Below are 16,387 nucleotides of genomic sequence, written 5' to 3'. Positions count from 1 at the left end.
ACGTACCTCTTTTGTTTAGCAATGGTTACAGTTTCCTACAAATGTACTATATTCAGATGTTCAGATGAGTGCTGTGGCATATAAAGAAGCAAAATTCTCCTATATCTTCTCCTTCTTTGTTTCGGAAAAAGCAAAAATGCGTTTGCATGTGATTCCAATGCAATCCAATCAGTAAACAGTGCAATGCATTCATTTTTAAAAAAATATGTCATTCCCATACTGACAATGGTAGGTCACACAAGAATGGAACAAATGTTGGCTTTTCCACACCTTCATGAATTAAAAAAATGGAGTCCACGGGCCACCCAAAAACTCTTGCACTGCCACTGCAAGTGGGGATTCAGAGGTTTGAAAAAGTCACTTTACAGACTGCAACATATGTCAAAATAAGAAAATATGATTTTATTTTGTAGCAGAAGGCAGCTGATTACAAAATGAACAAAATGGATTAAACTACACACACACACACACACACGCTGGGAATTTTTACTTTATCTTTAATGCAAAACAATTGCTCAACAAACCATCCATCCATCCATTTTCTATACGCTGAATGAGTCGCGGGGGGCCTGGAGCCTATCCCAGCGGTCCTTTCAACTAACCAAACAACAAAAATGTTGTTTCTATTTTCTGGAATAATGCTATTACCAATACACTTGATACTGTGCTGTCAGCAGTCAGGGGGAGAACAGTATGCAGAAAGCAGTTGGAAGGTGGAGGCACATAGGAGAACCATAGCCCTTTCTCAATATCCTGTCTAACCATGGAAGGAAAGAGCTGTAGAGATGAAACAACTCTAAATAATGATGTCTCAAGACATACAGAAAGAGTGGACAAGTCCAACCACCAAGTCCCTCTTCAGAGAGCATCTCCTAGCCTAGCTACCAGTTACCCTGTACTTCCCTACCCCCTCAACTGCACTTCTATTTCTGTACTTCCCTCTATACCTGCACTCTATGTATACTCTGACAGAGCCTGACCAGTGGGTTTCCTTCTATGTAGCTTATTGTTAGCTTTGACGTTAGTCAAATGCATAAACATAAACCATGGGGAGTGAGGCAGAGAGGTGTTTCTCTCAGACTCATTGTGATCTAGTGGGCTCTCTGTATTAAGATTATTAAAACGACCCACTTCTCCAGTCCGTTGTGGTTTATTTGAAACCAGATCTTCCTTTTCTGATTTTCTTCTGTTCTGAGCTCATTCTGCTGTGTGCATCCAGAACCTTCACATAGCCCCTAAGCAAAAACACCCAAGTTTTTAAAAGATCTCAATGTATTCACAATCTCATCTATTTTATACTTTACGAACTATTTGGTTTGGGTTAGGTATTGAAAATAAAATATTGGTTAAGTTTAAAAAGACACCATGGCTTTAATTAACACTGACCCTGTTTTATATGGCATCAAAATATCCTTTTCTTGGATTACCGACCGATTAGCCCTGACCCCGCAGCTGAACATGCTCTACACATGAACCAGACATCCCATTAAAATACATTACTTTTAGCGTCAAGCCGGATGGCGCAAAAATAAAATAAAAAATTAAAATGTCCTCATCAGCATGAAAAAAAAATGACTGTTTCAAGACAGAAGGCAGGATACACCCAGGACAGGTTGCCAGTCTATTGAAGCACCTAGAGTTTATTTCCAAGCAAAAATAACAATAACTGTATTCTGGTTTAAAAGACATATTTATTGCATCTTAGTTCTATAACTATTACAGCTCATTCTACATAGGCTGCACTTGAAATAACTGGGAGCAATGATTTTCTCCAGCTGACAATTTTCCTTTGTTACTCCTGAGCGAATTGAAAATTAAACTATTTAACTTCTGTGTCTTTTTTCCTTCTTAAAAATGAACCGTATGTCTGCTGATAAGCGTTTCTCAATGCAAGCAGCCAAGATTTTAGATCTTTTCAGTATCAAACATGCAGAGTTTCAGTTGCTTTGTTTGCAGCTCTTTCTCGCCAGACATTATCGAACAGTAGCTTGTATCCACACATTTAACCAATATTTTGATAGGCACTTGTTTTGTGTAGGGTAAAGTTGTGTCACATGGGAACCCCAACCAGTGAGTATAACACTGTGTTTCCCGTGACAATATATAAACTCTAACCCCAACAATATATTTTTGAACAACTAAATCAATGTAAGTTAATTCCAACCCTGAACGTGGACTTTTAACTCCTAAACCTAATGATTAGCAATTGGGAACTTAGTAGAAAAGTGAGTAATCTTGGATGTATGACTGAAGAAAAAAGTGAAAGCATTGTGGAAAAGAGGGATTTTTGTCCTGGTCATGAGTGCAACTGTTGCCATCATTATGTCGTGAGTTGTCAACATTGTTATATTGTTATACAGTTGTGTGCCGGGAGCAGTATCACAGTTGAGAATTGAGGAAAAATACAGCATTATTCCTTTTGGAGGTAAGAATGGTGCTGTTTGCTTCCTTTTGCTTTTCCTTTCTCTTTGTCTTCTTTTCAAGTTCTTTTCAAGCCAAATTTGTGAGGCATTTTATGGAGGGGTGCAGCTTAGGGCTAAAGAATTAAGACCTGATATTTTGTCTTACTTCTTATTTTTTCCATGTCAGTGTTCTAATTGTCCCGCCACACCGAGTTCATAATACTTACAAAAACTGATTTACAATTCTAGGATCATGGAAATGAGATTTTGATAAGCTTTCTCTCTTCCTTTCACTGCTCGTGTTTTTCTTTGAGCTTGAGTTTGAATGTAAATGACAGAAATATTACGTGTGTATAAAAAGATCATGGTGAAAGCATCAAAATTACACAAAGGAAAATCATCATCTGTTGAAGTTCTACCCCTTGTAATAGCAATCTTTTATCTTTGAAGACTGGAGCCCAATGCCGAGGAATCCAATTCCCCTGAAAACAGACATTCATGGCTGGTATAAAGAAAGCCCCTAAGACGCTTCAATCAAACTGTGTATTTACTCAGTCTCCATTAATGTCCGACAGGTAGATTGTGAGTGCTGACAAGCTTCAGCCTGTTAAAGAAAAAATTGCAGAGCAGAGATGTCAGATATGTTTAGCATTGCTTAGAAATCGTGTCACCATCATATCATATGTCTAGTTGTTAAAATTTTAAAGGATGTTTATAAAAGTATTAAACATTTATGTTTTAGAAATAATAGAGCAATATATCGTAATCTTTTAAACTCTCAAAAGTTGTTATCTGCTTTGACCACAAAAACCGAGCGATGGTATGAACGCACCATGACAAAGAGGGGAATATTGTATCTAATCTCCACTCTGCCTCTTTATTGTTGGAAATATTTCTCTGTTCAAGCTTCTTATGTCTGTTAACGTGACACAAGGATTATAGAGCAGTAGCTTAACTGCAAGCAATGCTGCTTTTACTGTGATCCTGACCCCTTAAGGGGATATTCAATCTTTTTTTTTTAATTTCTTTCTAAGTGGGGTTGTGTGAAGTACTATACTGCAGTATTCAGCATCATGTTCATTCTTCAGCTCCGTTTTTTGGAAGGTAAACATATGCTCTTCTGTTGACCCCGATCGTTTGTAACTTCCTTCCTGATTTCCCAAACCGAGAGTACTCTGAATACTGTCTGATATAGCTGCTACTGCACATAGATAATTTATACAACCCCACTTAATAAAATGCAGCATACACATACAATTGCATTCAGTAAACAAACCTATGCGTCATGATCAAAACCAAGACTGATATTTAGCTACACCAAACATTGATTCTTAACAAAAACGACTAACACTGAATTATTTTGCCCAACTTGAACATTTCCCTAATTCGCAGATAAGATAATTTCATTGCATCTGTGTCAGTGAATGTATTTGGTCACAAGCTTGTTTCTGTATGTGTATGTATGCCTGTTCACGTCAGGTCAATAGTAGTTTGGTCAGACTTTGTTCTAGTCAATACCAGCCCTCTTTGGCTCTGGTGAAGTCAATCTTTCAGAGGGATGGATTAACAGAAAAGGTGGGGTGAGGAAGGGGTAAATAGATATGGTGATTCGGGACTGTATTGTATGATATACACCATGATACTGAAAAACTGATTCAGATGCTTTTTTTGATAAGTACAAAGAGCCTTTTTAAAGCAGATTGCCTGTATAATACATAAATATTCATTCACGACCAACAAACACCACTTGAATTCATTTTAGCATATCGCTTTTTAAGTGGAGATTCACATCATTGTTTCTATTTCTTTTTTTTTTTATTCACACCCAGAGGTTATTACTGACTATAGTAATCCATGAAAGATATTATAGACAATATGTCCTGGTGGCCGCTGCTGGAAGCAAGTTCTAGGCAGGCATTTTAGGGAGCCATCTGCTCTTGAGTCCCACCATAATGACCAGTTTATGAAAGCCCTGCGCTAAAATTTGGCTCCATGACTGCAGCAGCAGACAATGAGCTGAGTGCCATCTGGGAATCACTACAAGTCTGAACCGATCAGATCATTTTCAACACACAGTCTCTAGAAACAATCTGAAGAGGTTCTTCAAAACATTCGTGCAAGCATACTGGGAAAGCTGTGTGCACTGGAGGAATCTATTACCTTTAGTTTTCATATTTGGCACTAAAGAATCAGGATTCATTGTTGTATTTGTCAGGCAATGTGAAACGCTGAAATATCTGTGTGTGTGTGCATAGTTTCTTATCTGACATCACAAAAAAAACTTACTTTATTCAGCCCCACTGTCTCTCTCTCTCTCTCTCTCTCTCTCACACTAACTCTCACGGGGAGGTTTCCACTCGACGGAGCATGAATACGTTTGAGTTTGAGCAAGATGTGAAGCCTAAGCCGTGGAGCCAGGGTGAAATGGGATTGTCACTCTAAAATAAGCTGGGATCGCATTATTATGCTTTGATACAGCAATGGTAAGTTCAGCTGACATAGTCATGCACACAGATATGCTCACACATGCAAAGATTCGCAGTAAGAATAAACACACACAGAACTGAATTTCCCTGTGTGCTGAAGTATGAGAAGATAAACAATAGGCGGCTTCGGTTTCTCTCCGGCGGACAGAATTAGCTGAGGTCAATGCCGACACCTCACTTCAGGAGGAAAATGGAGAGCACTGTGTGTGTGTGTGGAGGAGCACGGCGGGGTTGACCATTTCCTCCTCTTCTGTAACTTCATTAAAGAAATATAAAATGGCAGGCCATTAGGGCAAACGCATTCACCAGCCTCAAATTGAGAAATGCTTTTAGAACAATCTAATTCACCACAAATTGCACAGCTTTCCAACACTCCACATACTCACTCTCACAGACACACACACTTCCCTTTCAGATATGGCTCCATAAGCTCACTGAGGATTGTAGCAGGTGGAAATGGGTGGTACCGCATTTCCACAGTGATAAAGGGACTCTTCTAACATGGCCGTCTGCCCGCCCAGTCTCTAATTAGACAGTAAAAGGAGAGAATGGGGGGGAAAAAAGACCAAGAGAGATTAAGAAACAGACTAAATTAAACCTCACACTCATTTTTCCTTTCTTTACTTCTCATCTAATTTCTCTGTTCTAATTTCTCCCTTTACCGTGTGTTCTTCCATCCCCTCTCCTCTTCTGTGTGAGTTATAAGGGATGAGAGGAAGTCATTCTCTGTGTGTGGTTATTAGTATTGATCTGAGAGCCGTTCAACAGTCGTTCCCTGCTGCTTCCCCTCGCTCTCCCTTTCTTTCTTTATATCCTTTAATAGTGCCCCCCCCATCTTACCTATCCATCATGGCTCACTCGCTGCTCTACAGTGACTTGTTAACATAGTGCTTTGCTCCACACACTCACGCACATATACAACTAACCAACCAAGGAAACGATAAATTTACACTCGAGCGCATGCCTGTGTATTTTATTGACCAATAAAGATCACACATACACACACCCACTTCATTCCTGCTGTTTGCTCACCATTCAGTCGCTCACACACATCCATTATTGAAACTTTCACTATTTACTGTCGTTTGACTCTCTTCACAAGGATACAGGTGATACTTTTCCTTTGTGTTGTTGCCGAGTCTGTTGTTTGTCAAACACACTGCAAATAGGTCTTTTCGAGTTCAGTTAATTGTCTTTGAATTTATGAAACTAAAACAACATCACCGATAATCACATTCTATGGCTTCGCAATCTCTTTATTTGCACCCACAGGTACATACACATACATACAGTATTTGCATTACAGCATCACTCTAACAGGATTAAACATCCAACACAGAATCAACATCACTTCTCATCACACAGACAGACACACACACGTGAGTCATGTCAAAATCCTATCCAGATTGGGTATAGATTATCAACTAGATTAAAACCTCCATGCTGTCTATTTCAGCATTTCCTCTGTCAACAGCTTACCCCTTTCCCGCTCTGGTCAACCACTGACACTGGCCTCAGCAACTGCACACTTTTCAGTTTAACCAGTGTAAAAACCTAACTCTAATCTCAGCCTTTAGCTTTAACCTTAATCCTACCACCAATCCGATAGACTGTTAGGTTTACCCATTTTAGTGCCATCGGCGTGTTCACTCTGTGACCATCTATATAGTCTTGGCTCAAGAGGAGCCATCAGTAATGAAAACACTCTAGGTCCTAATGGCTTGTAGAAGGGATGTAAACAAGGTCGAAAGTAACCGCTCATGAGATGAAGTAGATGGGGAAAATAAGAAACACACGACTGTGGCCAAACAATAACTCAGCTCCCAGTGTCGACAACAAACAAAGCCATTTGTATGAGGAAAAGGGAAGCAAGACGCTTCCTCTAGGGGGATATTATTGTGTTGAGTGCATTATCTACGGTTAGGTTTGGCCTTTCCTTTGATTTCTGAGATTCCCTCCCATACCTTGTGTCACGCAGGTTGACCATGAGGACAGTTTTAAAAAAGAAAATCCATTTATAAATAGAGGCCAGCCTCTGAGGGTCAGAAACAAGGGCAGTCACTCTAACAAAACACAAAAACTCACAGGAACGGGAGCCAAACACATGCTGTGTGTGATTCATTTCTTGCCACACAGTAAATATTGAATGGAAAGTGTGTCAGAACAGAACTAAGAGAGAAAGTTTTAAGAAACTATTTGATTTATCAAACAATGGGCCTCATGCAAGAAGCGTTCGTACGCACAGATTTGTTCTTAAATCGTCCGTACGAGTGATTTAAGAGAATTTGCACATTCACCTTTTCGTATTTTACGTTTTCTTTCAGGTACGAACAGAATTTACGAGTGATCCAGACCTGTCGTAGGAGTTTCGTAAAATAGTCCGCTGTTATTCCAATCAAGTTTGCTTGACTAATGGATTGTATATTTAATTACTTTGAAGCAAACATAAATAAATATACATTATACCCCATAATTATGCTGACATTATTCTGTTTGACTTAAATTGTGCACTAATTGTGTTGGGTTTCTAGCCTGGCTGACGCGTCCACAATCTCGATGAGATGGTGGTCTGGGAACTAGGTGTGCATTTTCTCGTATTTGAGGCGTGGTTTACGAATGCCTAGAGCCGTTTATTGGGCGCTACGAATGTCTATCAAATGACGTCAGGTTCTTCCCATGCTGTTTTGCGCGCGATTCATAGCCAATTGTATCACTTATACCATATGACGTATGTAGAGCAACAGAAATTCGACGAGGAAGAAGAAAAAAATGGAAAATAAAAGTAAACTTGCGCTCTAAGCTACTTAAATTGACAACAAAGTAGGCCAATATGCTATATTCTACATGAATTTTTATGTTGTAGAGTTGTGAATTTATTTTAATAATGGAGAAATTGAGCAGCCTTGCTTTGTTGTCTACAGTAGTAGATCAACCCTCATCTTACTTTGAAGCTCCCAGCTCCCAGAAGTGACGTCGACGCAGCTTTAGCAGCAGAAAAGCTATCAGGCTTGTGTTGATGATAATAATAAACTCCTGGACTATTTTCAAACTTCCAAATGCATCGTTTTGTGAGTACAGACCATATTTGTACTACTGTAGAAGTTTGGTGTCATGACATGTGATTTTAGTGTGGTCATTTTGGAGATACTGCCAGGGTCCGTTAGCACTTGTACTAAGCTATTCGGGATAACTCAGTAACTCAGCTGATGTTCAGCCAATATCGGAAAAACTTCGGGTGGGCTACTTGGCTGGATGTCACGGTTCAAATGACCCTAGGGTGAATCTACTCCGAAACACTTTCTAAGGCTGCATTGAACGGTAACGTTGTGTCCGCTGTCATGTTGGATTAACACTCTACAAGCTTCGGTGTAGCGCATAGACGTCGTCATCGTCTTGCTGCCCCCCCCCCCCCCCCCCCCCCCCGTTCTGTGATTGGTTCCCAAACTCTGGCAAAAATAAGGGCGGTGGTTTCCAGGCTGACTTTGCAGTGAGAATGAAATCGAGCGCAAAGCAGCATGGGAATTCCCAGGCTATTGGGTTTCTGGGAGTCAGGTGGTTCTTTTTCCTTCCACCAGGTGGTAGTCAGGAGCACGGTGGCTGAGGCTGGCATCTGACGAGGCACACCTGCAGTAACTTACCATCATCAAGGAGGAGCATTTAAGGAGATCGCTGTCAGTCCTTCGGCGCCTGATTGTTGCCATAAGTGGTACTTCAAGCCTGTGAATTACCTTTCCACGAACCTGTCGAGATACCTTGAAAACTAACTAGTTGCGTTTTTGCTTCCAAGATTTTCCAGTTTCCTGAAACCAAGCTCGGACCATTGTATCCAGTACACAAACCTGAAGACTCTCCCAAGACCTGGACCTGATTAACTACTGGCAGCCGTGCTCTCCTTACTGCTCCCGATCGAACCCAGTCCGCTCTCCACCGTGCTCTGGAACACCCATCTGGATTCAAACCCTCAACCTTCAGAAACCCCTCAGTGTTTATCTGCCCCCCCCCCCAAGTGGATCCGCATCTAAGAAACTGTAAGTCTCCTATCATCTGCATCCTGCTCAGAAAACCTTATCCAGACTCACCTGTGCATCTGTTTCAGTCCCAGTTATTCCTGCAACCACTGTGGTGCCAACCCCTGACTGAATTCACTTCCTGGAAAGATCCACTCCATCAAAGACAATTTTCCTCACTTTGAAAATAAAACACTTCAAACTATCTGGACTCTTGAGAGTTTTCTGCATTTGGGTCTGACAACCAGAGAAAACCATGACAAATTGAAGGTTCATTTGAATCTGTAACGGGAAGCGCAGCGGCTGTCTTGCTACTTTTGGATGCCTTAGTGCGTCAGGCTCTTGAAGAGACCGTGTGGAGACAGACGAATGGCTGACATCGCGATTAAGATTCCCAAAGACTGTGCTGCTACAAATATGCAGCTTGCTAGAACCACAACTCCAGAGAAAAACATGCCGATCAAACCCGTTTCCACCACACGTCCAGGTCCTCACCATCCTTGGATTTTTGGCCACTGGAACCTTTCAGAGGGAGACTGTGGAGACAGATGGGGGGGTGTCCCCTGTGAGTCGTGCGCTCCCCTTGGTCATCAAAACTCTCATCAGTTTATCAACCATGGTACATCAGATTCCCATACACCGCTGTCCAACAAGTACAAATTAAGAGGGACTTTCATCCTGTGGCTGGACTGCCAATCATAATTGTAGCACGAGACACATATACGCATCAAAGCACCCGTGCTGTCGTGGAGCGCACTCAGCTGAAGGCCAGGTGGGTGTGTCTCAATACAGCGGGGGGCAAATAGCCCAGAGAAGGCATGCCAGATTTGCACAATATTGCCATGAACGGTCTCCTACAACCTGAACCAGCCCAGGCAGACCAGAAGGTGTGGTGCCAGGAGATCCCCCTCATGGACCACCCCATCAAAGTGCCATCATGATGAGGCAACAACTGATTGCACGGCTTTAGTTGAAGTCATCGATCGCCTGCCCATGGCGAGACGTTTTTTTAAGCCATTTTCATATCAAACCATTTATTTTTTTTATTTCGGAAACATTGCGAACTACAGGTGACACAGAATTAATAGCACTCGTAATTGCTTCCCATTTCTTTGCTTTAGCAGGTCCCGTAATTCCACTGCTGACACTGCTAAAAATGACAGATTTTCCTTTTTGGATCTCTGAAAGCAGAACTTCAGTCTCAGAGCCTGTAAAGTTGTTCTTTTTGCGCCTTGATGCCATTCTCATGACTCAACACTTCCTGGCACAGGAGAGAGGAAGCACAGCCTTATATGGTATTATTTTGGGCGTGGAGTATGCAAATCTACTATCCTCGTGCACGTGAACTTAGATACGCACAGGTGTGATTCATCATTTACGCAGGTCGTTTACACACTTTTTCCGAAGTTAAGAGCGTTTGTTGAATCTGACGTGGCGTGTTCTTACGAGACCTTCATACGAAAAAAGTAAGAGAAATTTAGAATAAAAATACGAAAATGTTCTTGCATGAGGCCCAATGTGCACATCAAGAAAAGTTGAAGGATCTTGACAATTTTTGCCTTGAGGTGTATTGTTGTCAAAGGCAGAGGTGAAAAACTGAAGTAAATATAGAGAACCTGTGAAGACAGGCTCAGAATTAGGGAAACTAAAGCAAGTACAGCTGCCTTTGTTTTGGATTTCAGAATTTCTTTTAATTATAATATTTCTAACTTATCTATTCAAATTCTATCAATTGTAGAAACGAATCAATGTGATCGCAAAACTTAAGTCATTGCTAATGCGTAAATGTGGTTGTTATCAATTTTTGAATAACATTTTGACCATTTAAAACCTATAAATGTTCTATTATTCTTAGGTATTGTTTGGATAAAATGTTCATATGAACTGAAAGCTAAATTTAAATGATCTATTCATCTTGTTACTGTTTTTATTTTTTTCTTTAAAGTTGATATTCCATCTGTGCAACTTATTTCTGTGTTACAAACAAATGGACAATGTATTAGTTTCCCTTCTGTGAAAACCCATCCACTTTCTATACCTGTTTTATCCAATTTAGGGTCGCGGGGGGGGGGGCTGGAGCCTAACCCAGCTGTCATTGGGCGAGAGGTGGACAGGTTGCCAGTCCATCACAGGGCCACACAACAGCCATGCACGCTCACACTCACTCCTAGGGACACCAATTACCCAGACATGCATGTTTTTGGAATGAAGCCGCAGTACCCTGAGAGAACCCACCTATACATGGGGACAACATGCAAACTCCACACAGAAAGACCCCTGCTAGGAATCGAACTCTCTTGCCAACCACCACACCACCGTGCAGCCCTCTGTGAAAATCCTTAGATCCAAATGGATGGGAATCAAAACAACCATTACTACCAATTAGGAAATAAGTATGTTTTGTTATTGTATTCCATGATCTGCACGACAGAGAATCTTCGCTGCTATACTTTCTTATAATTGTTTGTTCCAACTTGTTTAGGAACAGCCTGGTTAAAAGAAACTTTTTGATCAATATGATCAAAAACAAAGAGGAACGAGAGGAGCCTGTCAGCAGCTGAACATTTGGCTTTCGATTCAGGATGAGATATGAGCTGAGTCTGAAAACATCAAAATCCTTTTCCTCCGTCACACAGGGTCTCTTACACTTGGATGTCAACATCAAATAATGATACTGAAATAAATTCATTCGTATTACGCAAGACGTGTCACACAAGTCTTTCCATGTTGCATTCTAGTTTCTGTGTGTGCTGTATGTGATGTATGCAGTAACTTGGAATACATTACTTTCTCAGATGCACCTACAGACACACACAAAGTGAGTATCAGTTCTTAGAGAAATAAGTATCCAATTATCGAGATCCAACTGACTGCTGTGTTTTTATAAACATGGACTGTGACAAGAAGTTTGAATCTCTGCAACACTTTTTGCATTCTGTAAAAGCAGGAATTGTCATGGCACATGGCAGCTGTCCTCAGGACTGATGCCACATCTGTGTTAGGGCCTCCTGTGTTCACAGTAGCCCACAGTACCAAAGTAAAATGCTGAGTTATGTATGAGTCTCTCATTTGCACTTGTTCTCTCAGTCTCTCTTCTTCACCAGCTCTCTTCCCCCATGTGTGCCTGAGAATGATATTCAGTTGCACGTTAATCTGTCTTGGATATTAATTACAGTCTCCATTAACATTTAATAAATACCTCCCAGGTGGGCTTGCTGCTGAGTGAACTGAGAGCCTTATCAAATATTAGGCCTTTAATTGGCCTTTCACTCCAATGAATGGCTTTTTAATTAGCATGCAGTTATCATCCCTCCACCAACCACAGAGCCAGGCTGATCAGCACTCACAGATGTGCCAGTTTTGCTGAGTGAGGGCATCTTAATGACCTGAGGTAGGCACATCGTTGCATAATACTCCATTTCCCATGGCCAAGAAACGGCTAATGCAGGCTGTGGGTTGCACCCCACAGTCAGACACTAAATGATTGTCTGGTTATATAGCATGGAGGTCTATGGGGACAGAATCTGTATATTTTTTCAATAAGACAGAGGCTGTGAAGGTGTTGGTGAAGTGTAAAGCACATTCTCACTCTAAACAACTGTAATTCTATTCAGCCACTATCACTTTCGAGCATTCATTTGAACCACACATGTAATAAACTGCTTTGATTCTGTCATTGGCCTCTTTAAAGGACAAGTTCACAGACGATAAGAATGCATTAAAATAGTTTTGATGTTCAGATAAGCCATCAAATGTTCTAACTGAAAACGCTCTCAACATCAAAAGGCAAAACATGAACTGTGTGAGGAGCATGGAAAGATTACACCAAACAAAACTGGAATAATTGTACATGCTGCCTCTCGATTACTCTTGTAAGACAGACAAAACCTAACTCTTGAAATGTATCCAAGAATACAACAGGTTACAAGCATTGAAAGCCTGATTTCAAGCCCTGTGCTTAGAGGACACACAGAAGTTCAATCGCTGCAGTCTAATCTGCCTGGCCTGCATGTATCTGCAATGTGGAAGAAAACTTGAGTGAACACATGGAGAATAACCAAACCCAGAAAGTCGGGATAATTAGATTTCCTTAGTCGCCTTGACGGTCGAGGTAGCACAACAGCAACAGTCATCTTTTCATTTCAGCCAAAAATCTGAGTTATGTTGATCCCCTCTCTTTTCTTCTGGTCTGACTCACCAGATGTCAACTACTGGAAAAAAGCCTGCCAATTGGCTGCTCACTGCAAGCAGCATTCCCTACTCCTTCTCCTTCCTACATGTTAACGCTTTTAGAATCCCCTTTGTTGCAGGAAACAACAACCTCTAAGCTACAACGTAAAATGCTGAAAATGGCAAGTTTTGATGAAGAAGTGGTTTGTTTTGTAAGGCAGAGAAGCCCAGGTTTTTCCGGTTAGTGATTGTAGAGATCCATAGGAAGTGCGTTGCGCCTTCTAACAAGGACCCACTGCTTCCACCAATATTGAAGCTGCATGGTTACTTTAGAGGATCTTAGAGGCCTCTAGATACTTTTAAAACACTCATGTCATAACAAAATACAAGCACTTAGCAACGTAGTCATAATGCGGTTGACAGTCAAAACACGGTGGTGTTCAAACAATTAAGTAGACATTAGTGTGATGCATAAAATGAGTCAATATATTTCATTAGGAATACATGTTACTGTACGCTTAGTTTCCTATTTCATCCTTTTTTCAAAGGATGTCAAGCAGTAATTAGTAAAGATACTTCCTCCCTCTGGGAATGTTGGTAGCAAAGCATCACTGTAATGTGAATGTCATATCCGGACTACCGTCACTTATCACACACACACACACATACACCAAAGCACAAATACACATTCGCACAATTATAGCACAGCAGAAGAGAGTGACACCGTCAAAAACACTTAGAATCACAGAGACATCGATACCACCTTAAAGCTTTGGATACAAGAACACTCTCTCTGACACACACATCACATGCATCACACAGAGACACCAGTCTGTCTTCTGTTTCCAGCTGTTTTAATTGTGTTGCACAGAAGTACACCCAGCAAATGAATATCCGCACCATTTGTTTTCTTAATCTTATCATAAATTTTGCTGGGACTATTAGGATGTGTGGCCTGCAACAGTAAAGAGTGTCTGCGGGGTAGAGGGATGCACGAGGGCAACGACAGATCATGAAAAAATACTATTTTCTCATTTATGTAATTACCATGATGGCGAATAAAGTAACAGTGTGAGATTTGGTTTAGTCACAATCAGCACCGTCGCCCTGTATTGATCAGATCAGTTGATGATGAGCGCAGAGGATAATTTAAGACTTCAAGTGTCGATGGAACGGGGGATTTCAATAACAACTTCTCTCTGTTGCTGTTCTCATTGGAAACAAACATCATTTGATTAAAATTGTATGTTGATGGAACCTATTTTGTGCCTTATTGCGCTCACAAAGTATAACGTCTTTATGTTTGTATGCAATATTTAACATTTTTGCCCTCTAAGTATGCTAATTGTGTCTCCACGCACACACACAAAGGAACACAATATCATGATACTTTTATTAATAATCATTCCTTTTCAGTAACCAGTAACAAAACACAAAAACTGGTAATTTTTCGTGGGTATTTTTTCACGTTTCCAATAGTATTGAAGTTTAAATGGGGACAAAGACTGCAGTTTATTCTCCAAAATGTGTGCAACTACATGCATGTGAGTCCATTCTAAGTGCATTTGTGATCTTAGTCATTTCTCAAGCTGTCAAAGACAAACATCATCATGAAAAATTCATACCTTGTGAACTCAATAAAGTCATTTATTTCAGTGAACTGTTTGAACTAAGAGGGAAAAAAAAGTCCATGCTCAGTCATTCTGGATATACAGTTCAGATTAATGTGTTTGATTTGATTATCTTTTTCCTTTTCATAGAAAAGAGTGATAATATTCGGTCTCTGCGATTATTCCAGTCATCATTATTCCTGTTGCTGTTGTGATCCTACATGCATTAGCAGTGTTTGGTCAGCGTTACAGTGGGTGGTTGTGTCAGGTGGGATGTCCTCAGAAAACATTTAGTTTCAGACTCAGACCTCACAAACACCAGACTCACTCCAGTCCTTACACAGGCCACTGAGTTTCGGACACTTGTCCAAACCCCGAAGCCAGTGGAATATAGGGTCTCTTTTGGCCTGCTCAGCCTCATTTGCCAAAGGGACTATGTGTTATCTCGTGCCCAAGAACAAAGAGTCTTTTGGGCTGAGGAAAGTCTGAGCTTCACGGCTGGAATCACACAAAAGCTCTACTCAAATTTAAGAGCTGCGTGGATGAGCAAGCTGAAAGCAGTCAGGCTCTTCAGAATGATCAGAGCTCCCTCTAGTGGTTGACTCTCATGGCCAATTTGGTTTCTATCCTATTTCACATTATTCCCAATGAATCCCTCACAGGAACTCTGAGTGTTTAATTCATTGAATTATGGGAAGTATTAAAAGCTGACACCAGCCGACACCTGCCTCCCACGGTGACTTCAGCTGTGATGATCTCATGCAGAAGGAGCATTATCTGGCGTAGTGACTCGTTTTGCTCCTCTGTACTGCTGAACTCTCCTCTTCTCTATTTCTAATCCCCTTTTTGACCTCCTCCTTCACTCCCTTTCTATCCGTCTGATGCTTTGAGCACACCAACGAACACACACATACTTACACACATACAATCTGTCTTTCTCCTGCAATCATTTGTTTCCTCCAGCAGCTCTTTTGTGGCTTTAATGCATTCTGAGAATATATCTCCTCTGTCAGTCAGACATACTGTCTTTTCCATTCATTACATTAAAGGAAGGAAATGCCTTTGTGTGTGCCATTTTTCTCTAAGTGAGGGTGCTGTGGAACACACACGCACATAAATTATTTATACTTCTATCGGCTTCAATGGACCCATCAATTACATTATGGCCTCAATCTATAAGTCTTCTGCAAAAAGTCTTTCTCCCTCAACGAACAAAAGCATCATATATATATAAATATTTATTTGATCAGAGAGACTTTATATGGCATGATATTGCACCCCTCTGTCCTCTTAAGATAAGGATAATAACATCTCAGATAGTGAGTCTGAGTTGAGCATTTATAATGCTAAAATCCAGCCACTTTGTGCAGGAAACTGGAGCTTTCCACCTACAGCAGGAGCTCACTCTGCCGTGATTAGCAGCTTTCCTTTGCCCTCTGTCTTGCTCTCCTCCCGGTGTCCTGCTCTTTCACATCCCCTCTTACTTCCTCCCCCACTATTTGGCTGCTCTGCTGCCATGCTTTTCCCACCCTCACTCTGGTCTTTCATTTATAGTACATGTTAAACAAACAGACATGTTAGAGTCCCTCGAATGCCCAGCTGTCCCCTCGCTATGGCTTCGATCACCCAGAGAAAGAGGAGGGTCATGTCTCTAAAGCCTTTGTGTGGAGCTACATTTGCCCGCATCAAATACAAACTGTACATTTCACAAG

This window comes from Odontesthes bonariensis, chromosome 10 (genome assembly GCF_027942865.1).
Source record: "Odontesthes bonariensis isolate fOdoBon6 chromosome 10, fOdoBon6.hap1, whole genome shotgun sequence".
NCBI classification, from domain to species: Eukaryota; Metazoa; Chordata; class Actinopteri; order Atheriniformes; family Atherinopsidae; genus Odontesthes; species Odontesthes bonariensis.
This window is presented reverse-complemented; position numbering follows the sequence as displayed.